The sequence below is a fragment of the Haemaphysalis longicornis genome, unplaced genomic scaffold (assembly GCF_048455015.1).
Source record: "Haemaphysalis longicornis isolate Haplotype H1 unplaced genomic scaffold, Haemaphysalis longicornis Haplotype H1 scaffold_7, whole genome shotgun sequence".
NCBI classification, from domain to species: Eukaryota; Metazoa; Arthropoda; class Arachnida; order Ixodida; family Ixodidae; genus Haemaphysalis; species Haemaphysalis longicornis.
The window spans coordinates 15,235,678-15,259,459 of record NW_027526422.1 but is presented as its reverse complement, the minus strand read 5'-3'; the positions used below and the strand labels follow the sequence as shown (position 1 = coordinate 15,259,459).

The window sequence follows — 23,782 nt, the reverse complement described above, 5'->3', positions numbered from 1 at the left end:
CCTACCCGAAAAGCAACAAATTTTAAAACCATGGTTTTAAAATTTGTTACTTTTCATCGAAGCATGTGCAGCAGTGCACACAAGTCTTACTCTTCTACCGGGGGTTTTGTGCGTTGCTCGTGCCCAAAAGAGCGCAGAACTCAGGAGACAGTCACATAGCCTTTATCCCTCTTTCATCCGCGTGGTAATTTTGTAAACCTCAAAGAATTTAAAGAAGTGACTATTCAAGAACAGCTGAAAAGGAAAAAAAAAACAGTTTATTTGTTTTCCCCATACCATAAATATACCAGTTGTTGTACAGGAAGTAAGATACAAAAGCGGTTGGGAGGAAGGGGGGGGGTCATCTTATGGTTGATTTTGTTTGTTTGCCTACAGTCGAGACCCAATTCCATTTTATAGCGACTGAAAAATATGTCTCCTTTCACTGCTACAAGCCCGTTAACCTGGACAACCTACGCCCAATCTCTGTAACGTAATGCACCGGCAAACTACTAGAGCACCTTGTCACACGCCGCCCAACTGCCCACCTCAACGATTCAGAACGACTCCCGCACACCATGTTTGGCTTTCGGGCGCATCTAGCAGCACAAGATATTCACCTACAACTGAAAGAAGATATCATCGATAAGCTCAGCAAGACGCACCCAAGCACCATATTGACATTGGATATTAAAGGAGCGTTCGACAACGTGTCCCACAACGCGATTCTCGATCAACTACAAACTACAGGCTGCGGCCAGTCCACCTATAACTACGTCCGCGCGTTCCTAACCGATCGTACTGCCCCGATAAGCATCGGCCCCCATCGGCCCGATCGCTTTAGCACCCCGTCCAAGGAACACCACAAGGGTCAGTCATCTCGCCCCTGCTATTTAATATTGCTATGGCCGGACTCCCACACTGCTCTCAAACATCCCAGATATCTCCCACACACGATATGCAGACGATATTACAATTTGGACCAACAATTTGGCGCCTCATCGCCATTTGCTGTCCAACAAGACAATCTGCAGCAAGCTACCGACACCGTCACTTCATATCTCCGCACATGTGAACTTACTGCGCATCAGCCAAGTCGGCACTCCTAATACTCTAAAGTAGAACGCGGGGCCACCCCCTACAACCAACACCAGACCCCGAAATATCAATCGATGGCCAACCAATGCAGACGATATTACAATTTGGACCGACAAAGGCTCCCCAGGCCTCCAACAAGACAATCTGCAGCAAGCTACCGACGCCATCACTTCATATCTCCGCACATGTGAACTTACTGCGCATCAGCCAAGTCGGCACTCCTAATACTCTAAAGTAGAACGCGGGGCCACCCCCTACAACCAACACCAGACCCCGAAATATCAATCGATGGCCAACCAATGCAGACGATATTACAATTTGGACCGACAAAGGCTCCCCAGGCCTCCAACAAGACAATCTGCAGCAAGCTACCGACGCCATCACTTCATATCTCCGCACATGTGAACTTACTGCGCATTAGCCAAGTCGGCACTCCTTATAAGTAGAACGCGGGGCCGCCCCCTACAACCCACACCAGACCCCGAAATATCAATCGATGGCCAACCAGTTCCTAAAGTACCCACACTACGCATCCTCGGAGTGCAATATCACCACGATGTATCGGGGCAGCATTCCGCCCCCGGCTGCAGAAAACGGTGGCTCAACTCACGCACCTATAATACAACGGGTATGCTCTCGCCGCCACGGCCTCAAAGCGGCAGACACGTGTCGCATACTCCAAGCCATGCTCACAAGTAGCATTACTTACGGAGCACCCTATCTGGCATTGAAACGACGAGAATGAGCAAAGATTGACATCCTCATACGCAAAGCATACAAGTCAGCGCTAGACCTACCGGACTACACATCCACAGATCGTCTCCTCCAGCTGGGGCTCCACAATAACTTGTCGGAACTGAGTGAAGACCACACTACCAGCCAGCTTCAACGACTTCAAATCACTGCTACTGGACGACACCTCCTGAAACGCCCGGGGCCACTTTACAGCTTCAACCCCCGAAAACTTCTGCAGCCTTTCTACACCAGCCCGAGATGCCACTCATGTCCTTCCACTATCCAAACATATGCACCCCGTCTACAACGTAGGTCGCCGCCAACATCACGCACGCCTACTCCTCAAAAAGTACGGCGCCGACCCCGATACCTACTACACTGACGCAGCCCCATACCGCACATACCCGGCCCATGCCACAGCAGTAATCCATTCAACGAACATCATCACAGCTTCTGCCACAATACCGACCACATCCATCGATACCGCAGAGGAGGCTGCAATGGCTTTGGCCATCACCAACGCACCTTCATCGGACATCACAGCGCTGACCGACTCCCAGTCTGCTTGCCGCTGCTACGCCACGGGACGCATCACTCGCATCAGCTCCAACATCCTAGCACGCCGATCATCGCTCCCAACGACCCGTATAGTGGGGATTCCTGGCGACACATGTCTTCCTGGGAACGAGGTGGCACATGCCACCGCCCGCGAACTCACTTACCGGGCATTCTCAGGAGAGTCCAACGAGGTACCGGCCCACGAAGACCTAACCCTCCACCCCATGCCCCCAACGTACCCCGACATCTTAGCCCACCACTGGAATTCCCGACGACTCTATCTCCCCCCCAACACCCCTCCCTCACGACCACCGACGCCCGCATATGGCGCCGCCTACAAACACAGACGTACCACAATCACGCTCGCCTTCACTATGTCTCCCCCACCCTCCACCCATTCAACTGTCCACACTGCAACTCTCCCAACACCACCAGCCACCTAGTTTGGACATGTCCATCCAATCCCCCCCTCCCCACCCCTTTCTCCCCCTCTCCTGAGCATTGGGAGGGCGCGCTGCTCTGTGCTGCAGCCAGCTCGAAGAACAGGAAGCCCTGATTCTCCGGGCGAAGACTGCAGCCACAGCCCGCGGCCTACAGGAATAGGATGGCCACCTATTGCTCCGATTTTTAACCCAACTCCCTTGCCTTCTTTTCTTAATAAACGTTTTCAACAAGAACAACAACAACAACTTTCACTGCTGCAGTAATTGCTCCATTCACCGCTGTTGCCACGGTATGCGTTCCTGGCAACTCGGCTACCCATCAATGGTAAGTGACGTTTTCCGCAAGGCCGGCAGTTTTGCCAACCATCACTGATGGCGCAATTGAGAGGCGACCAGGTCATTGGGCGTCGTTTCTCTCTCTAAAAAAAACAGTTTGCTCGCATCGCCTCAGAAAGTGAGAAATTAAGGATGTCGCTCTTCTCTTCCAATAATGTGGGATTCTTATACTAGCCTTCGACATTCTATTGTTACGAAGTCGGCCTTTTACCATATTTCTATCGTCCCTGAAATATTTCATCTCCCGTGCTGTGTCTTTGTGGGACAACAAATGCTGATAGACGGCGAAGTACCTTGGTAGAATAAGATGCTGGTTGAGTGCCATAGACCGCATTGTTCTTCCAGCGCTGATAATTTCATAAGCACCCCACACTTAAACAGCAACGAAGCGACACTAATAGCAGTAGCTTCCTTGAGGAATAAGTGCTGCGTGGTTCTAAACTTGCGAGGTAAGCTTCTAAGCTCTCCCGGCCCCTATGCTCGCCACTAATGCCAGCAAATTAGATTGTGGGGAATCCCTGGTCACACGCGGGTAAGAGTACAAAGTTTCCGAACAGCGGAAACTAAATGACTCAGCCGGCACGCCTTAAAGCTTTAAAGAGATTAGGTGCATTCGGTAAAATATTCTTGTTTTTCTTTTTTGTTCAAGAATTTTCTCGGACTTTTATTTTATTTTTCGGCGAAATGTCAAATTATTCCCGGTAAGCGTAGAACTACCGTCCCGACAAAGAACAGAGTTGCAAAACTTGATCTTTGAAACAGGGCATATTAGTTAGAAGAGAAATGACTCTTCCATAATCGGGTTGAGTGGAGAAAAGAAAGGTGTCAGAAAAGAAATGGCCACGGCGGAGAGGTCAAGCGGCAGAGTTGGCTGATGCTAAGCAAAACCCGGTGGCAACGGTGCAAGAAGAAGGCAACAAACAGCTACATGGTGCCGAGGCATATATTGTTTCTGTGTAATTAAGAAGCAGCTACAGAGCATGGTACCGATATCATAAAAAAATCTTTCAGGCGAAGGACATAGTCCCTTGCCAAGGTCTGCTTCGAATTCAACCTAAGCTAAAAACATCACCACAAGACGGAAATATTGTAGGCCGCACAAAACTCGCAGACAATCTTATCCTGCTGCTGAGCGAGCAGTTTAGGCCCAAGTATACGAAAGGTGTTTAGCGTGTAAGGATACTAAATTGTTTATCTCTTGCCCGCGTAGTAAAAAAATAGTTGTCCTGAACACTCTACAAAGCGCCCCCCCCCCCCCCTCTCCCGAACTCCACATAGTCTGCACCTCAGGCCACGCATCCCTCGAGGGGAATGAAGGGGCCCACGGCACTTCCCCCGAGCATACCTTCTGGGGCTTCCCCTGGTTGGCAGACCGAGATCGATGACCTCCAGTGACGACATTCCAAGAAGATACACGGATGTCCTCTCCCATTACCGACTGCAGTGCCGCATATCTACCCCCACCACACTCCAAGATGACAAAAGAGACGCTATTGCCCTCAGACAGCTGCAAACTTACACCTACCCCCCCCCCCCCCCCCCCCCCCCACGGAACACTACTCCATGCCATCTACCCAACAAAATACACATTCACTTGTCAACACTGCCCCACACCCAACCCTCTCTACCATATGGTCTGGGCATGCCGACAATCACCATCATTAACCCCCCTACCAAACACAACCCTGCAGTAATGGGAGGACCAGCTGACCAGCTCACGCCCTGAAGACAGCAACGACTGGTGGACAGGGCCCGCAGGGAAGCCAAGGACCAAGGCTTCCTGCAGCCGGAAATCGGTCCATGTGTCCCAGCTTCAGCTTCGCCCTGCGGCACAGCGAGCCACGCAGAAAAAGACGCCTGCGGGCGCTGCGGGGACGTGACACAGAGGCTGCGGGGTTCCCTATTTACGAGCTCCCATCCCCAGAACAACCTTGTATGGGCGAAATTAAAGTGAGTGACATAGGACAAAAAATGAACGGTTCCCATCTGTTTAATGCTTTACTTGAAAATGGTTTTACAGAAACAAAGAAAACATTTGAGCAAACGGAAAATTTTCATTTCAAGTACTTTGGGTACACTGTGATTGCGTTTAAGGATCCAGGGAACAAAAAGAAAACCTGGAAACCAAAGAAGCGCAACTACTCCGGAGAACTTCCTGGTGCACCGTAATTTCCCTCAAACTGCGTTCCGCTCTCCAAATTAAAAGTCATACCAGAAGCACAAAATTCTCAATTCCGGCGAAGGAAGGCCTGGTAAAAAAAAAGACTTTTAATGAAAGAGATTGCTTCTTTGTGCATTTCTATCTAACTTGGCCACGCGAAGTAGCCAGCAAATGCGAAACGAAATTGGGTGTACGGTAGGCACACGCTAACATGATATTACGCTTGTGCGCTAAGGAAGCAAGACTTAGGAATGCAGAAAAAACCAAGCATTTCTTTTACCGTTCCATTGCGTAGTGCCTGAACTGTTTGCACAAATGTTTTCTGAAAAGCATGATTGCGAACGCGCGCTACTTTTTTGACGCTTTCTCTTATGTACCGTAGCTGCGCAAGGCGTCTGTGTGGTAGGCCCTACCTGTACCGTTATATAACACGATGCAAAGCCATGACGCTGAATGAAAATTCTTGACGTAAATGGTAATTAAACAAGAAAGGCCTAGAAAGAGCTAAGAAAAAAACACCTCTGATTTCACCAGTGTAAGGTGTCTAGCAGTCCCTGCAGACGTCACATATCTTATTACCATAAATTCCGCAATATACAGGGTGTCCCAGCTATCATGCACCAAGATTTGAAAAAAGAGTAAAGGCGTAACTCGAAGGAAACGAGGTGCATAATGTTTGCAGTACCGTGAAGAAGCGGACAGTATTTTTTTCTTTAATTAGACCTAATTAACTAATCGTAATTAATTATCTAACTCGAGAAATACTGGACTAATCACTAAAGTGTCAATGAAGCACTTGTAGGTAACCACGAGGGGCATCTAACTGCGGTATTTTCAGCGATGAACTAATTGCGTACACATTTATTCTGACTGATAAAGGAAACCCGCGAAATATGAAAAATACCACGTGACGGCGCCTCCGAGCGCACCGTAAAGCAACGCCCTCAAACAGGCTGCCTCTGAGTTAGCCAGTATGAGATAAACAAAATAAAGAAAGAATAAATCGTGACTGAGTTTGTTCCTTATCTGCACACGCGTCCCGCGAACTTTGCTGCTGCTGCTCCTTCCATGCATGCTATTATCAAGGTGATGCGCTGTCTTTTCGGGCGGGTAACACGCGAAGCAGTTGCTTTCAATCAGCTTTGTTTGGGGACGCTGCTTTACAATGCGCGCGTAAGCGTCGTCACGTGGTATTTTTCATATTTCGCGGGTTTCCTTTATCAGTCAGAATAAATGAGTACGCAATTAGTTCATCGCTGAAAATACCGCAGTTAGATGCCCCTCGTGGTTAACTACAAGTGCCTCATTGACACTTTAGTGATTAGTCCAGTATTTCTCTAGTTAGATAATTAATTACGATTAATTAATTAGGTCTCATTAACGAAAAAATTACTCTCCGCTTCTTCCCAGTACTGCAAACATTATGCACTAGGTTTTCTTGGAGTTACGCTATTTCTCTTTTCTTGGTGCATGATAGCTGGGACACCCTGTATATTGGTCCCGTAATATATGGAATTGTTTTTTTCTGCTAAATATTGCCTGTACAAATCCGTAAGAACAAATTCAGCGATGTCACCCAAGGAGGGCTCTCAAATAGCGAGCGGGGATTTCAACAAGTACACCCCTGACAAATGAAAATTCCTACGGGGTAATAACAACACCTAATTAAACTTCTGCGCCTAAATACGTGAAGACTACATGGTATATTTCTGTCAAAGCGTAGGCGCTAATGAAGTTTCGTTACTTTTAATTCCACCCCTAAGGAAGTAAATGAAAAAGACTAAAATGTTTATGAATATTTGATTATCTCGTAGGGCTGGTCAGATCTCCAAGTGCTCTCTCTTGACAGGTGTAAGGCTTACCAATGCCTACAAAGTAATTTCAGGCTCTATTTCAAATGAGACTCAATGGGTCGAATCTGAATTCGGGGCCTAGTCATGCAACGAATCCGTCAATATGTGCTATTGTATTTTATATATAAACGCACCCGTCCACCTGCGGGTACTAGCTCAAGCAAGTCGCCAAAAATCACGTAACATTTGCACATAATCTGTGTCATCCGTGGAAAACGATTCGACAAATCTGATCTCTCTTCTTTAATCTGTTTTTTTCTGCACTGATATTGTGAAAGGTGCCTTTCATTATAACATCCCATTTCTTGACTACATTGAAAGTTATATGGTTTGATGAAACGGTGCTTTTCTTCTCGTCCTACTGGGAATTAGAAGGACGTTGGGGGGAGTTGTGACAACGGGCCATTTTGCCAGCGCCGTGTTTCATTAAAGCAACGCACCCACACACGCTCGTGGGAACGAAGAAAAAGCGGAAGGGCCTCGACAGGCGGTTCGAGCGCCCCGCTTATTCCGCTTACACCTGTCCTCGGCTCCTTTCGCGTTCTACCATAACGAAAAAACAACAATGCGAAAGCAAGGGGAACGGTAGGGGAGTACAAGAATACAAAAGAGAAAAAGAGCCGGTCAGAGAGAAACAAGAGGGGGACGAAAAAATGGCGCATGAATTGGATTTGAATGGCGAGGCGCGCTTTTCGCGATGCACGCAGGCAGACATTAAACTGTCAAAACTGCCTGCCCTCGGCAGAAAAAGGAAGACGTGTACGTAGGACACTCAACAAAGAAGCAGCGGATGCAAACGGGGCAAAATGGGCCTTTCGCCATCGTGCTCTCGGCACGGGCACACGTATGCTGCCTTTCCGCCGTTGTTCTGGAGCTGCATGGAAGTCCACAAAGCTGCCTCTCCAGGGGCCGAACCCGCGTGATCATTTTCGCTTTTTTGATGGCTACCGGTCCATCTGTCCACGGGCCGCACAATACTGCGCTCTTTTGGCGCACAGGTGTGAGTAACTAAGGCGGCCCCAATGGATCTTTCTGGTCAAGAGATTGCCGTAAAATGGGTGACGAATAGCACACAAAATGGGCGACGGTTGAAAATAAAAAAATGAGTCAAACCCTGCCGTAACCGGCATGTAGTAAGTGAAACGATCCTGACCAATCCCCCAAGTGGGTATGCGCCACAAACTGCGCAGGAGGCCGCCTGGTTCTTGCTGCGGCAGGAAACTAAACATCCCCCTCGCGAGGGGCACGATCAAATGCAGAGCATTTCCGGGGGGCGCACGATGTTAAGCAGTTTTTGTTACGTTAATGTTGTTGCACTTGTTGCTCTTGGTTGTTGTATTGGAATTAAATGAGGAGACGTAATTACGTGGCCACGCGACATCATTTATTAGCAGGTGGGTATGATTACTGTGGCGCAGTGGGAAGAGCACCATGTACCGCGCGTTCCGCCCACAGGTAGTGAATGCGTTGTATCAGCAGCTTCTTGACGTAGTTTGAATGAGTCAAGTATATAATGCGCGTTCGTAGCCTTCCATTTTGGGTCGGCTTTGTGACGCAGTGGGTAGAGCACCATGTACCTTGCGTTCCGCCCGCAGGGTCGTGGGATCGAAACCAGGCGCCGGTAAGTATTATTTTTTTTTATCTAGTGTAGGGGGAGGGGTGCGGACTACGATGGACAACTAGAACGGGTGAAATCGTGAGTTAAAGAAATGCTCTTCATTTAAAACTGGTGAAACATTGCCCCCCGTGACGCCACATTTATCAGGGAAGCTTCCCTGCATAAATGAAGTAGCTGTGTTCAACAAAAAACAATATTAATATACATCAGGGTTACTGAATTGTACCCCGGGCCTCCAGCACGAACATGCATCCTTAATACCATCACAGGTGAATGATTCTGGATGGCTAAAAGTGGACCTAGTAATTTTGTTGTGGCCTTCCTCGTTTAAATGTGTTTTAGTGACATGTTTTGATCCTCAAACGAGCAATTTAAGGACGCTAATTACAGAAGTAGCAATTAGGCAAACACCAAAATACATTCCCGCTAAATATCCTTTTTTCTTGGCAATGCGAACAGATATGTGCCACGTCATAGTAGCACAAAGAAGGAGAGCTAACGCAAAGGGAAAAGGCTGATGATGACAATAAGAGGAGACGTTCGACAATTGGGCACTAATGCTTTCGTAACAACAACGTATTAAGGAGTGCCTGGGTGTTTTCGTAGTTTAATTTTTTCTCCGTTTTAGAGGAGTCAACCACACTGCAGAATCGCCTTGAAATTGTTTTGAATTTTTGGGTAAAATATAGTTTATAAAGTGACTTTACTGGCAAAGTAGCATCAAAAGTCAGGAAAAAAAACAGTTAACAGAAGCTGCGCAACCAAATAGGGCTACTGACAAGGGGTACAGGCATGTATCTTAATAAAAGCTCTACCCTGATGAGATATGCAACAAACTCATGTTAAACCTCGTGTCCTTTCCTTGGTTGGGGCTTTGAGAAGTCAAGTCGCAAGAAATATTCCTTGGGTTTAGTTTTTGTGACCGCTCGTAGGATCAAACCTCATAGCAAGCCTTCTATTCGCGATCCCTGTTTAATCGCAGGGGGTAAAAAAGCGCGCGAAGCAGACGGCTCTTTATTCTTTTCCCCGTGGGCGACGCACCCATTTACGACCGACAGCGATATCATTGTAAAATGCTCGGTTCAGCGTAGTTTCTTAATAATCATCCCAGCTCGAAACGAGTTGCTTGCTTTAACGCAACGGCCATGGCGCGAAAGAATAGTTCCAGGCTACAGCTTTCCATGATAAACGAAGCCAGGTGTGAATCGTGAGGTAAGGTTCGGGCACCTTTTACCGCCCTCCCTATACCATGAACTTCTGGACTACTGCTCGCGGTACTATATTTGCATTACCTCTTCTTCAGCCCTAATGTTAGCCCTACCTCTGACATAACTTACCCATTAGGCATTTTTGTACGGGCTCGGGAACGAATATACTTACGTTTGCCTCTCGGCGAAATTCTGGAAGCCGACGTAAGGGTGCGCTGATTATTTCTTCACCTGCGACTCCTGTCGGCAGGCTCCCCTAACTGGTGTCTCGGTATGTCAAGTGGGAACGGGGATTCAGGGAAGTTGTCGGTGACCCATTAAGGATGACGTGAGGTACTTGGAAGGAGCGCCCGCTACAGCCTTGCAGAGGAAGAGAAAAAAATAATTTGCAAGAACTGAGGCAGCTAGTCTGTCGCGATCCTTCCGACTCGCGCGACTGCTCTCGAAGCGAGATACGACAAAGATAGCATACCAGAATAATTAGGCATTGCGAAGCTTTGCTGATTTTATCAAAACCCATTAGGCTCGAATAATATTCATGCCGGCCACGAAGAATATATTTATGATGGCATGGTCCAACGCACTGTTTAACCAAAGAGTCCGTTTTCAAATTCTTGGAAACGACAAGTCCACCCCCTCCCCCCACCCCCTTTCTCTCTACCGCGGTGGGCGGGACATACTCACGGGGAAGCACTTTTGGGGTTGAAGCTCCATATATGGAGGAGCTGTCAGTTCGAGAGCGGGGAAGGCGTCCCTCAGTCACGAGGGAGACTTTAGGAAACTGTTTGGGTTGGAAAGAATCTCCCGTTGTTTCCATGTGTGCTTCCGCGTTGCTCGATATCCCTTTGTGTACAGGGACCCACTGTGTAGTAATTGTGCCGCCGATCTGTCGTAGATCTCTTGCATTTGTGCGGATTCTTGTGATCGTTCGGCTTCGCGTGTTTTGCTTGCCGCTTTCTCGTACGGCATCGTTGTAGTCCGCATATACCACAGAAGTTATTAGTTCGAAGAGAAAAGAAACAACCGGAAGCCTAAAGCTCAAAGGATTTTGGCCCTGGCTACATGCGGGTGGTGCTTCTCCTAAACTGGTATGTGTAAATCTTTTGCCATCCGAATTTCATCCCCTTGTCTTTGTAACTCTCATGTGGGTCTGAAACTATGTGAAGAAAGTGCTCGAGTAGACTTGACAAATAGAATTTTTATATCGCCTCAAAGCAGTATGAGTCGTTCCTGGTTCACCAGGTTGCGAATGACGACTTCCCGCTTGTGTTATGACAGCCTCATCTTTCGAATACAGTTGTGCCATAACGGTGAAGGCGTACGAATCCTGGTCTGCTTTCTACAATATGTCTTTGTATTATCTTTCTACCTATGTTTTCATCCAAATGCCACGCCATTGATCAGCCTTGAGCTATCAAGAAAAAAATATTTTTAGCAGTCTTGTAGGTGCAGTTTATTGTACAAAATCAGTTTATCCTAGACTGCAGCCGAAGAAAAAGAAACTAAAACCATTCTGATATCCTGGCGCTGGGTATTTTATCTGCGTACAAAAGGGATGCAACTGAAAGCATGCAAGACTGCCCGAAGTGTTTGAGCCCTGGAACAGGAGATCTGCAGAAAGTCCCTTGAAAGAAACGGGGGAGGGCAGAATGCGCGTCGAGAGAGTTAGTATTACGGAAAAAGCCGGCGCCGGTGCCCGTTTCGCTACCCAAAAGACGCGTTCTCTTATCCCTGGGCTTCGCTTTGTCATCTTGGATGAATGCGTCCTAAGGGAAGTCGGTGGACGTCGCGTAAAAACAGCGCGTTTGGCGCGTTGACCGAACCCATCACAGGAAGCCAAGTGTGCGAAAACTCTGCTGGCTGCGAGCAATAGCTTCATCATTCCCGAGGCTTCGTACGTTTTCGCAGCATCTTCCATCTTTTGTTTACCCTTGTTTGTACTTTCAGTGTTCGATATTTTGTATGCTATTGGTTCTTTTTTTTTTTTTTTTCAGGCGGCGGCTGTATTGAAAGGGAGGCACTCTTTGACCAGCAGAACGCTTTTATTAAGGTTGTTAAAACAAACAAAATTTGGGTTAGGATGAACCACGCGCGACGACTCTGGACAAGGAGGCACAAGGTAAGAAACAATTGCAATGACATTGGTGCAGTCAAAGCAACAAGTGCGCTGTCGACAGGATCAAACGTAGCGGACTTGGAGGGATACATTTGCTCAGTGAAAGCGAAAGGGGGCCTCCAGACGCACAAAATGAAGATGAAGGTTATGTGTTTATTCGAATCAGAACAAACGAAGACATAACAAATTTGTTATGTGTTCGTTTGTTCTGATTCGAAGGAGCAATACAGAAAATACACCTTTGTTATTTGTGTAAATGTTACTGTCAGTATACCTTATATTTTAGCGCGAGAGAATAAGTTACCTATTAATGCGAAGCTTTCAACCGCTCACTGACGTCGTCTGTAGTCCACCCAAAACGCACCTCACGAAAGCCAACTTCCATGCAGGGGATGATGATGAATGTGGACGAAGTCAAGAAAAATTGAAACTCTTCCCGTGGTTGGAATAGAACCAGTGTCTCCCTGGGGAGGAAGCCGGCATCTATCTGATTGCGCCATTCCGTCACGGCTTTTTTTTCTAAGCAGTTTGGATTTGGTAAGGCGTGCATGAACATGCAAATTTAGACAGAAAATCCACCTCTCCATTTCACGAAGACGATGGTTGAACGCGAGGAAAAGTCATGGAATGCCGTATCTGTAAAGCACAAGAGAGCACAACTTTAGTGCAGTAAACCACCCGATAAGAAATCCCAAGAGAGCACAATCTCAGTGCAGTAAACCGCACTGATAAGTCGATAAGTCATATATTGTGTTCATGGTAAGGTGGTGTGATGTGAGTCCGCTCGCTGCTGGGTTGGGTCATTTGGTATTGGACTTGATTTTGGAAAGCTTCGCGTTTCCCCATCGGTGTCGTTTCGCCAGAGGGGTAGTTGATTTTGTTAATGTACAAATCCAGCGTCAATGGCAACCAAGATATGGCTGACTGCTCAAAGGATGAAAAACAAGTCAATGGATGCTCGGAATGACGCTACATTTGTCATGGAGGCTTCTATAAAAGCAGCAAATTCGGTAAATTTTACGTTAGGTGTGACTCGAACTAGAGCCATCTCGGGCGCTGCTAGAGAACAAAAGCCCTACGACACCCGTGCTTTTTCGAATTTTTACTGCGAGGCTGTATACCTCCTACAACCGAGGAAATTTTCGTGTCTCCGTCAGCAGAAAACTCCCAGGCTACTACTGGCTACACAAACGTACATCCCAGGCTGCTACTGGCTAGTACAGGCTACACCCTGGCTCCCCAAACGAACTGCTGACACCGCCAGGAATCGAACCTGACCCGCGTAGAGAAGAGGAGCGAGCGCCCGTCGTCTTGCTGGCTAAGCTACGCCCAGACGTGTAGAAGGAGGCGACAGACGGTTGTTTGGATTCAGCGCCTCGGTGGGGGAGGGCGCTCTCTGGCGGTGAAGCATGAAACAACAGTGAGGGGGAAGCAGTGAGAGAGATGAAGCCAAAGACGTAGTGCCGCTCTCTTCCTCACCCTTCAAAAGACGCCAGAAGCGGCCGCCAGAAACGGCGCGTTCCAAACTGCGCAGTTAGGTGCTTGCACGTGCAACATGAAAGCAAGAAAAAAAAAAAAAAGAACAGAACTCCCGCTCGAGCTGTTCAGGCAGGGGGTGCGCGAGCACTGCGAAGGCGGGAAATTCGAATGGCATTGTCCAAACCTCCCTTCAATTCATCAAGAGAGGAGTGAGACACGGACGCGAAGAGCGTGATGGGTGGTAGCAGTGAGCGGATGCGACGTGTGTGAATTCAAGTGACGCCGCATGGGTAATCGTTGTGGGTGTCGTTTATAGCTTCGCAGCGCAACCATGTCGACAGCGTAAATTGGACCATTTTTTTTTTGTAAACCTAACTTTTATGCGAAATTCCCGCCATCCCGCCCTGCGAAAGTGGATGTCCAGCGTAGCTGTTGTAAACCATTACACATGCTTAAGCCTGACACACGCGCTTGGCGTCTCGGGCGAGAACTGCTGCGTTTTGCCCACGACGCTGTTGAGCAAGACGATTTTTCTCCCCTGGTCGCTTGTTGTATACCCGCTACTCTTCGGGAGTATTTACATATTGTGGTCTATTAATGTCAGCAGTGTAATAAACGGAAATGGGTTGCTAGTTGCACTTCACAGGATGGCTTGGTATGACGTCAACCCCCATTTTCGAGAGCAGCCCCAAGCCGAATCTTTACCAGGAACACCGGGAGGGGAGGGGGGTTCCTGTTGTACGCCTGCTCTTTATCGTTTCTCACGCGGTTTTGATGCTTGTATTGTGGTCTTTTTAAAGCGAATTTCGAGCTCTGTACCGCATGCCTGATTGCACAGAAACATATGCCGTTTGCCTTCAATTGATAGCCAGAGGTTTTTGCTTACAACAACGACACCAGATTTCCCGAACAACGAGAGGCTAACAGCTTCGCTGTAAAAATGTGGGTGCAGAGACGCGTCGTGATTGCAGAAGTTTCAGAGAACGAAAAAAAAAACAATATATTTATACGTATACAGAACACTATGCATATTCGGCAATTATTTGAACCAAACTCAGCACGTTTTGCCAGGGAAGTGTAAATCAGTTGAGGGGTAATACCACCCAGTAACCAAAGATTACGCGGGGTTGTCGAAGGAATCACATTTATTGGAGCGAACTGCCTTCCCAAACTACCTTAGGAATACACAAGCGTCGATGAAGATGCACAGACGATCGTCGGCGAAGTGATCTCTCCGGGTAATTCTTTCTGTAACCATCGAATTATATTGATAACTCTGGGGAGTAAACAGGAGAATTGTAGTCTAGTGCCGAAATGGCGATTCACTCTCTCTATCAAATAATATAGCCTTCGCGTTAAACAAAAGAAATGGAAGGAAACACGTGCTTAGCTTCGAATACGGATAAGGCAGCCGGGGACGGTCAGATTCTGGCAACAAAACACAAGTGTAAACAAAACTGAAGGCATGGTTCGCGTCAATGCTAACAAACCCGCAGAAAGTAGGCGAGTTTGAGCTAGAAAGATTGGCGGATGGGCGACTGGGTTATTTGTGTACATTTTGAAGGGAACGGGAGAGGAGCAAAGGGAACGAGGACCATCGCTGCCCGTTGTTGCTGTTGTTGTTGAAGAACTTTATTTTGAGCCTGGTGATGTGGGAGTGGTCCCTCATTCCAGGAGACCATGGGCTCCAATACAGAAAGTTGTGTTACAGACATGTACTTAGTTCTGCAAAAAAAATGTGAGCAAGGTAATTGCGCAAGCAGCAATTATGTGGGCAGCAACGCACGTTCGCGCTAATAACGTATATGTATCCTGCCAACAAGAGGATTGGCGAGGGCTCTCAGTCATAATAACAGATTAGGGAGAAGACGTCGCAGAGAAAGAAAAGGATGATGATTATGATGACGATGTCGTCAGGGCAAATCCGTACAACTGGACACGTGCCACTGTATACGCACCACGTCATTACCGTGCCTAGAGTGAACCTTCCACGTGCCACTCGTTTTGCAAATTTTCTTGGTGCGGTGTATACGGCGACGGACTGTGAACCCTCTTCATACACACTAGCTGTGAAACATGACGGCTGCCACCATACCGGCATGTCGGTTTAACAATTCAGCACTAGTGCTTTCGCATTCACTTCAACATAAGGAGTGCTTAGTTGTCCTTGAATCTTTTGCTCATATTCTTAGTAGCATCCAATACCCTGTTCACTGGGTTCTGAAGAGGACCCTTTCACCAGGTAACTGAGGCGGACGGAGTGTGAGACAAGCATGCTGGATAATTCTAAAAAAGCAACGCTTGCAAACCATCCCCGAAGGCTCCAACCATGCCCACTCTGCCTGAAGAGTGGCCAGACGCTTTAACGCGCGTGCACGGCAGGACACCGCTTTAGCGGTCGAGCCTTCGCCACAGCGGGCTGATGGAACGGCCGCCAGGGGGGCCCGAACTTCGTTAACCGGCGCTCAACCCCCATGAGCACTGTTTGGACTCGAGCAGTGACAGCACCGATAGCGAGCCCGGCCATAGCGCCGTTTGAGCGCGAGCGTCATTAGAATGTCGGCAGCCCATGTGGGCCTGCGCGTACGCCTGACGCACAGGAGCAAGATGCCTTTTGCCGCTGTGGTTCGGCTCGCGGCCCCGTTTCAGGTTTTCGTTTGCAAAAAGTGCGTTTATCCTGGAAGTGCCGGGCCAAGGGAGTATCGATGTTCCTCGAATCAAGCGACTGATGGGAAAATGATTGTAGACACCAAACCGGACATTCGTTCGCTGCATCCTTCTGAACAAGGAAAGCCGTAGCGAGCAAAGAACTTTTTTTTGTACAGTTGCGCTTCAGCTATAGTTCCTGTTACTATTTTGGCATAGACATGCCTGATTTTGGGACAGCTTCATCGGAGAAGGTTTCTTGTGTATGATTGAACGCGGTTATTTATTTGCACTATTCTGTTATCTGAACTTATTCCACCTATTTGCATCCCCCCCCCCCCCCCCCCCCCAAAAAAATGCAAAAAAATATCATTGCCTCCCATCACCGCGAGAGGGTTAAACAGGAAAGAAATTCGTCTGCCGCTAAATGGGCTCGTAGACAACAAAATCTCAATGGCCCAGCTACTGCTTGTAACCCGACACGCATTTTACGCCGACAGCGTCACCATGTGATGCCGTGAACGATTCCTTAGCGTGCAAGAAACACGTCACGACCAGCTTTGAGCTTTAAACATAACTCACGCATCATGCAGGCTTGACTACCGCACCAGATAAGACCAAATGTATGGTGACCAATTATGTCAAGAAAAAGGCGACACTCACTGGTCCAGGTCATCGCCCTGCCGGCACAGGGTTGACGCAACGAATGAACGAATCTGGCCGTTAGCAGATTTTATGAGGGTTCACGGCAATTCTAGTCCACAGCGGCGTCTGCAGGTGTAGCTAAATGAAACGTGCTTTGTTTCATCCACTCTAACCTATTCGAGTGATTCTCCTTGTGAGAGGGTAGGCTCGGGAGTCAGTTCCGCATCTTGTGATTCCATGTAGATATGTTGAAGGTTATCTTCGCTGTCTCACGTAGATTTGGTTACGTAGAGAACTTAGCGGAAAACACGCCATCCCCATAAACAAGAGTTGACTTTTGGGCGCTCCCGTTGGGCCCCGTAAATAGGGCATCCACGCAGTCATAAGGGTGATTTTTAGGCAAAGCTAGAAATTCCTTAGCTTATACTGCAGCGCACTGAGGGCGTTGTAGGATGACTAACGAAGAGGCAATACTCATACTTTTCCATTACGTCATCGTGCATATAAGTGCGACTGAAAATGCCACCCGTTGAACCGAGCATAGCTTTCGTATTTGATGAGCGCAGTGTTAATCTTCATCGTCATAATCCGATTACTTCCGGAATTTCAAAAGCAAGGGTATAAATATGGTGCAAACGCCAAGCTTATGGAACGGTACTTAAGCATGAGCAGCCCAGTGTTGCCAGTTTTGCCTAAAGAGGCCTAAGCTTCTGGCGGAGTACAACGAATCCTGTGACACACCATCATTCCTCCCTGCGTGTGCGCTCTTGTCCAGAACGGGGGATGGCATAATAATGGCGCGCCTCCAATATTTTGAGACAGAGGGATGAAAAGTCATGAAATTCCTTTTATGCGGCCATGTATGTAGCCCACGGCCACGGACATTTCGCGCATGGCACCTAAATGCAACTTTTATATTACCCTACGCAAAGAATTCGGAGGTTATTGCACACCAATTATGCGGTTTTCAGTGCTGGCGTTAGCTCTGAGACGCGATAGTGCTTACTACAAGACGTTCTTCGGCATGCGCCGGTTATTGGGGTTAGCCCGCCAACCTTTCCCTAGTTTAATGCGACAGCATATACGTCTCATGAACAAACTATCTGGCGTCGTCGCTGCCAGATAGCCCCAGAAATTATCGACGGTGCAAAAAAAAAAAAAAAAAAAAAGAACGCGTCAAAAAAGCTAGAATTGACGTCAAATTTCTCAGAAAGATTCCTGTAAGCAAAATCAGTAGTGGCTTCAAAAGCATTAGGAATTTTTTTACACTTCGGTCTCGGTAGTAATCGATTCAGAGACTCATAATTTTGCGCGGGAGAAGCGTGCTTTCCAGGCGACATGTAGGCTCCCCGTGCTTGGCTAACAAAAGATGTGCGTATTGTTTGCGTCACTGAGCACGTGACGGCGCAGCCAATGGGAAGAGGTGCACGTGAGTCCGACTGAGGAGAACAGATGCACCCCAGCCACGGAGAACTTGTTCTGAGGAAAGAGTGGCGGAGGCCGTCGGCAGTCTGCCTGGCAAAGTAAATTCTCGCCGAGTCTCGGGATGTAAAGTACCCGAACGTCGGATGTGCTGTACCGTTTAAGCGCGGTAGACAACAAATATTCGAAGAAGGTCGAATCATGGGAGGCGGAAAATGGAGTGACGGGAGTCGAATGACGAAGGAAAGATAGCTTAGCAAGACAAAGCAAACGCCATCTACCAGTAAAGCAGTCATTGATATTGTCACGAGGCCAAAGATGACGCAGTTGTCTTGAAGGAAAAACAAAGTTTATAGGAGCGAACTTGTGCTCCCTTAACAACTCAAAGAAAACAGAGGCGGCGAAGCAGCAGTCAACAAAGTGACGTGTGCAGGCGAGTGTCGGCGGATCGAATGCCGCGGTGTCTGCTCCGCGGGCATTTATCTTTGGGCGCGCGTCTTTCTCGAACCATCGAATTTCATCCAGTACACTGTAGATCAAAGAAGATTATTCTCTGCTGTTCATGTTAGTTCGAAACGCTCTCCCTGTCAAAAGAGATAGCACGTGCGACATAGAAAAAAACTCCCACCTCCCTTCGCGGGAACCCCTGTGTAGATGCGACGCATAGGGGGTTCACGTTGCAGCATTGGACAGCGGAGGAACGACGCTGGAACGATGGAGCGGAGCGGCGCAGGCACCGCGTATAATAGCGTGCATAACGGTGAGGGGACGCGCCGGCGCCAGTGCGTCTGCCGCGGCTATGACGCAACACAATCCAACACAATCCACTTTAATCCAATCCAATCCCAATCCAATCCAATCCAATCCAAGCCAAGCCAATCCAGGCCAGGCCAGGCCAGGCCAGGCCAAGCCAAGCCAAGCCAAGCCAATCTAATCCAATGCCCCTCGCGAGAGAGCGTTCGCTATCGGAGAGGAGAGGGGGTGAGCGGCGGAGAGCGCAGCTGGCGCGGCGAGGAGAATGGGGGAGGTGTGGACGCCGACAACGCCGACAACGCCGGATGGATGCAGGGACAAGGCGAGTGAAGGAGATGCGTTCGCATCTAATAAAGAATGGAACACGCGCTTCACTTGGCGCACAGATAACGGAGACCGGCGCAGCCGGGCGGTAAAAGCAAAACATGAAGAAACCCAATGCGTGGTACGTGGCAATATGTATCTTGTGGGGAAGAGACAATGTTTTCGCACTTAAAAGCTTTAAGCAGTCTTAAATTCACCGAGGTTTTAGAGCGCAGCTGTGAAGCGTTCGCTCCTGTGGTTATGCGTCGCCGGCGGCCCCGATGTACCAAACCGAACCAAGGAGACCCCAAAGGTAGACGAGATAGAGCAAGCAGGAAAGCGAAGGAGTAAGGAATGGCGAAAGTGGGAGGGGGAAGGCGGTATGCCGAGGCCGCGCGAGACATGCTCGGCGACGGCGACGGGCTGCGAGATAACGCCAGATTAACGCGCACTGTTATGCGTTCACTGATGACGCCCTTACTTCCTGAGACGCAGTAATTATTCGTCGTCACCGAGAGGACTGCAGCTCGCGCTGCACTGAAATTTCGCATTGAGAAGTATCCTAATAATTAGCCACTTTTGTTGTTTTCAAGCTCTTCGGTTAGAGGAATTTGCATGTTGCTCAACTTTTGCAATACTAAATTGTTTTGTAACGCAAGCAAATTTGCTGAGATATATGCATGGCATGCACCAGCTTTAAAGGCGAGAGGATGTATCTGTGCCCTTAAAACCGCCTTCCATTGTGTGTCGCAAGGTCACGCGTTCAATTCTGTGCCACGGCGGCTGCTCATCTGAGGGAGTACAAAAAGAAAAACGCCCGTTTGTCGAACTTGCGATGCTCACTTAAGATCTAAAGGTTTTGTATTGTAATTCGTATACCCTCCACTACCACGAGACTCATTGCTTACGTGTTGCTTCGGCGCATATATAATTACTTCAAGCTGGGATTCAGCGGTTTCAATAGCTTGCGGCTAGTCCGAGTACTCGTATTTGACAATACGGATCATTAAAACACACTTGAAAAACAAATAGCGAATTGTGTCTCCTAGCATCTGCAGTCAGTCTGGGACCACCAAAGTACCGCGTACAGGGCACACGGAAAGAACTGAGCCGTCTTGTGAATTTCTTCTGCGTCCCATTATGAATACATAGTTCACGCGCCGCGGTAGCGCAGTGGCTAAGGCGTTGCGCTGGTGAGCACGAGGTCGCGGGTTCGATTCCTGGCCGTGGCGGCCGCTTTTCTTGTGGAGGCGAAAAGCAAAAACGCCCGTGTGTACGAGATTTCGGCGCAAGTTAAAGATCCACCGGTGGTAAAAATTAATCCGGAGCCCTCCGCTACGGCGCGCCTCATCGCTTGCGTTTCGTCGGTGCGTTAAACCCAACAATAAATCAATCAATCAAGAACTGAGACGGCCGCTGTTGAGATCCTAGAAACGTCAACTGCACCAAAGAATGAAACACCCTTGTGCAGACAAAAGCCGCTACACTCCGTTCCTATTCTGGGGAAGAGACACTAGGCGTGGCCTCCACCCGGTGGATGTCCTTGAGAATGAATATCATTTAGCATAGGATATCTTTTAGTCCTGATGTGACAAGACTCCTAGCTCTGTATGCCCCGCTGGGACGAACAAGATAGCCCTGGAAGGGAACAAAGTTAGGGTCGCGAGTTGCTCCGAACTGCCGTAGGATGTCTGAGGAGTGTTTCTTCTGGAGTGAACCAACACACGCCGAAGTGCACGCTCTCTCTTCGATTGATCCCCGACGAGGCCGACGCAGCTCGCCTCGCGACCGGCTTCTTCATTGGGAATTCTGCACGGAGCGCCCCGTCTGGCTCGTTTGTCGGTGTGGGACGCCTCGTTGCACCACATTTTCCGGATCGTTGGGTTACCCAAAGTACAAACAGGAGCCTTACGCGACGAGCACATAGACGTCTTGGAAACTACGCCGCTTCTAGGGGACGGTCTTTGAAACAAACGTGGCTGTCGGCCGAACGTTAAACCCGCTAAGGATGACAATGCATAATTATTTGCGTGGTTTGTCATCTTCGTAATCAAAATATTTCTCCTAAATTATTTAAAAATATGGTGGTCATAGCCTTCTTCTTCATCAATGTTATTGCATGGTTCGACCGGAAGTCTGCAGAAAGCGCAGTTGCATTTAAAACAGGGCTGTTTACCTTTCGTGTGGGTCACACCCACGTGAGCAGACGTTGCTATTCGGTACACATTATAGGAAGTGAAGCGTGGTGTACACACGAAAATGCGTTTAAGAATTCATTTAGCATTGCTTCTGTAATACGTCTCCTTGCTTCACTAAGCACCTATTCTGCCAGCTTGTCAATTCATGGCACTGCTATCCCAACATGCTTTCCCCGTACGGACAAGAAAGACGAATACATGAAAAAAATCAGTGAAAGTTCCAATACAGGTCTGCTAGTTGACTTCTCTGGAGGCGCTCGCACAACCATCTTTGTGAACGGCCAACTCACCACCGCAAGCAACAGGCCATATTCGGAAGCCCTAGCACTAAATAAACGCTGGATGACGGAGTTGTAAGCAATTAAAAGTTCCCTCTGCTTCCGATACGTGAGCTTTGATGGGAGTCGTCTGGTTACAGAAAACGGCTGTAATTCCTGTATTATCTCAAAAATTCCGAATGAAATTATATTACGTTAAACTGCTGGAACTATTACATACCGTGACGAGTTCTGTCTCTACAGATGTGATAAACAGCCATCAGTTGCAATTTTTACAGAAACAACATACAGCCCCCGCTCCTAAGCCGTTCCAGCCGCGTGCGTCACAAAGCGACCATCGAATGAACAGCGCGATGTGTGTCTGCTGGGGTAATTTTGCAGCACTTGTAAATTTTGCTACAACTGAGAAGTATGTGAAATTTGAAATTACAAGCTATCGGGGTTCCGTTTTTTTTTTTTTTTCTTGTGCAGTCCTTCGGACTTCTCCCCGGTCAATCATGGTTTGTTTCGAGATTTAGTTTGGCTTCGTCGTCGAACCACGTCCGCACCTTCGATTGAGCGCACTTTTTTGGGGGTTTAAGCCACTTAGTGGTTCGGCATGTCGTTCGGCATGTCAGCGTCTCCTGTTGTCGTCGTCTCATGTAGTCAGGGTAATAAAACACCGGGACACTCGTATTCAAGCGCCTTCCGCTAGAACGTTGCGAATACTAAAAGAAAAGTGTATAATGAATAAAACCAGTTCAAAATAAACTAGCATGATGTAAAGATTTGTGGAATGCTGCGACTCTGTTTTAGAAATCGTCAAGCACAAGCACAAGCTGTTTGTAGACGGGTTATAATTTGTATTACGCTCAATTACCCGCCGGCTCTCGACGTTACGTCTTATCGGTTCGGGTGGTCGGTCGAAGCAAGAAAAGGCATACTTACCTGGTGCCGGCGCCTCGTTGATTACAGAGGACGCGCCCCCAGGGCTAACCGCGGGCACTGAAGTGCGCTCGCGTTCACCCCTGTCGCTACCCCAAACTGGGGCAGATGGGGCCTGCAAATTGCTTAAATCCGGTTCAACACAAGAGAGGGCGCCACCGCCTCCGCCAGCGTGCGATTTCTCCTCCAGCTAGCGCTTCTCCGGCACCCAATCAGCGCGCGCCATGTGGCAAGAGAGAGACTTACGATCGTTGAATACACCTATGCACTGAATGCTTCGCTCCTCCTCAGGTTTCAAGTTAGTGAAGATGGAGAGCTTTCAGTAGTTAGTCGTTGCTGAGTTGGTAAACTGTTTTTTAGCTTTGGCCGTCACTGTCTCGCACCAGCTGTGCAAGGCCACTTTAGAGCGCAGATATTTGCACTGCTCAGTGGCGACTGTCATAGCAGCGTTTCACAATGTTTGGTTGTCTACGTGAGCTTTTCTGCTTGGCTATCAGCGTTGTCAGATAATGGGACCTGCGTTTGTAGGGGCGAAGCACCTTAGGGGCTCGGGCTGTCGGCGTCTCTTGTCGTCTTATGTAGTCACGGTACTAAAACAGCAAGACACTCGTTTTCCAACGCCTCACTCTAGAACGTAACGCGTACTAAAAGAACACACCGGGACACTTGTTTTCCAACGCGTCGCGCTAGAACGTTTCATTTGTATGGTCAAAAACGCGCACTAAAGAACATACCAGGACAATCGTTTTCCAACGCTTCGAGCTACTTTTTAGCATACTTCTTAGCCTGTCGCGGCGTGTGACATGAATGCAACTTACGGCCAGTCTGTCTCTCATTTAATTGCTTAAATCCGGTTGAACACAATAGATGGCGCCGCCGCCTCAGCAAGCGGGCGATTGCTCTTCCTACTGGCGCTTCTGCGACGCGGAATGAGCGCGCCCTGTCTGGCAAGAGAAAGACTTACAGTCTTTAAATACACTTATACACTGCATGCTTTGCCCCAGCCTTGGTTTCGCGGTAGTGGAGTTG

At 48.3% G+C, this 23,782-nt stretch overlaps 1 pseudogene; it reads right to left on the bottom strand.

Annotated features, from left to right (window-relative positions):
• Positions 1 to 1,870: 1,870 nt before the first annotated feature.
• Positions 1,871 to 23,782, bottom strand: part of LOC144145073 (neuronal acetylcholine receptor subunit alpha-7-like) — a 47,779-nt pseudogene continuing 25,867 nt past the window's right edge.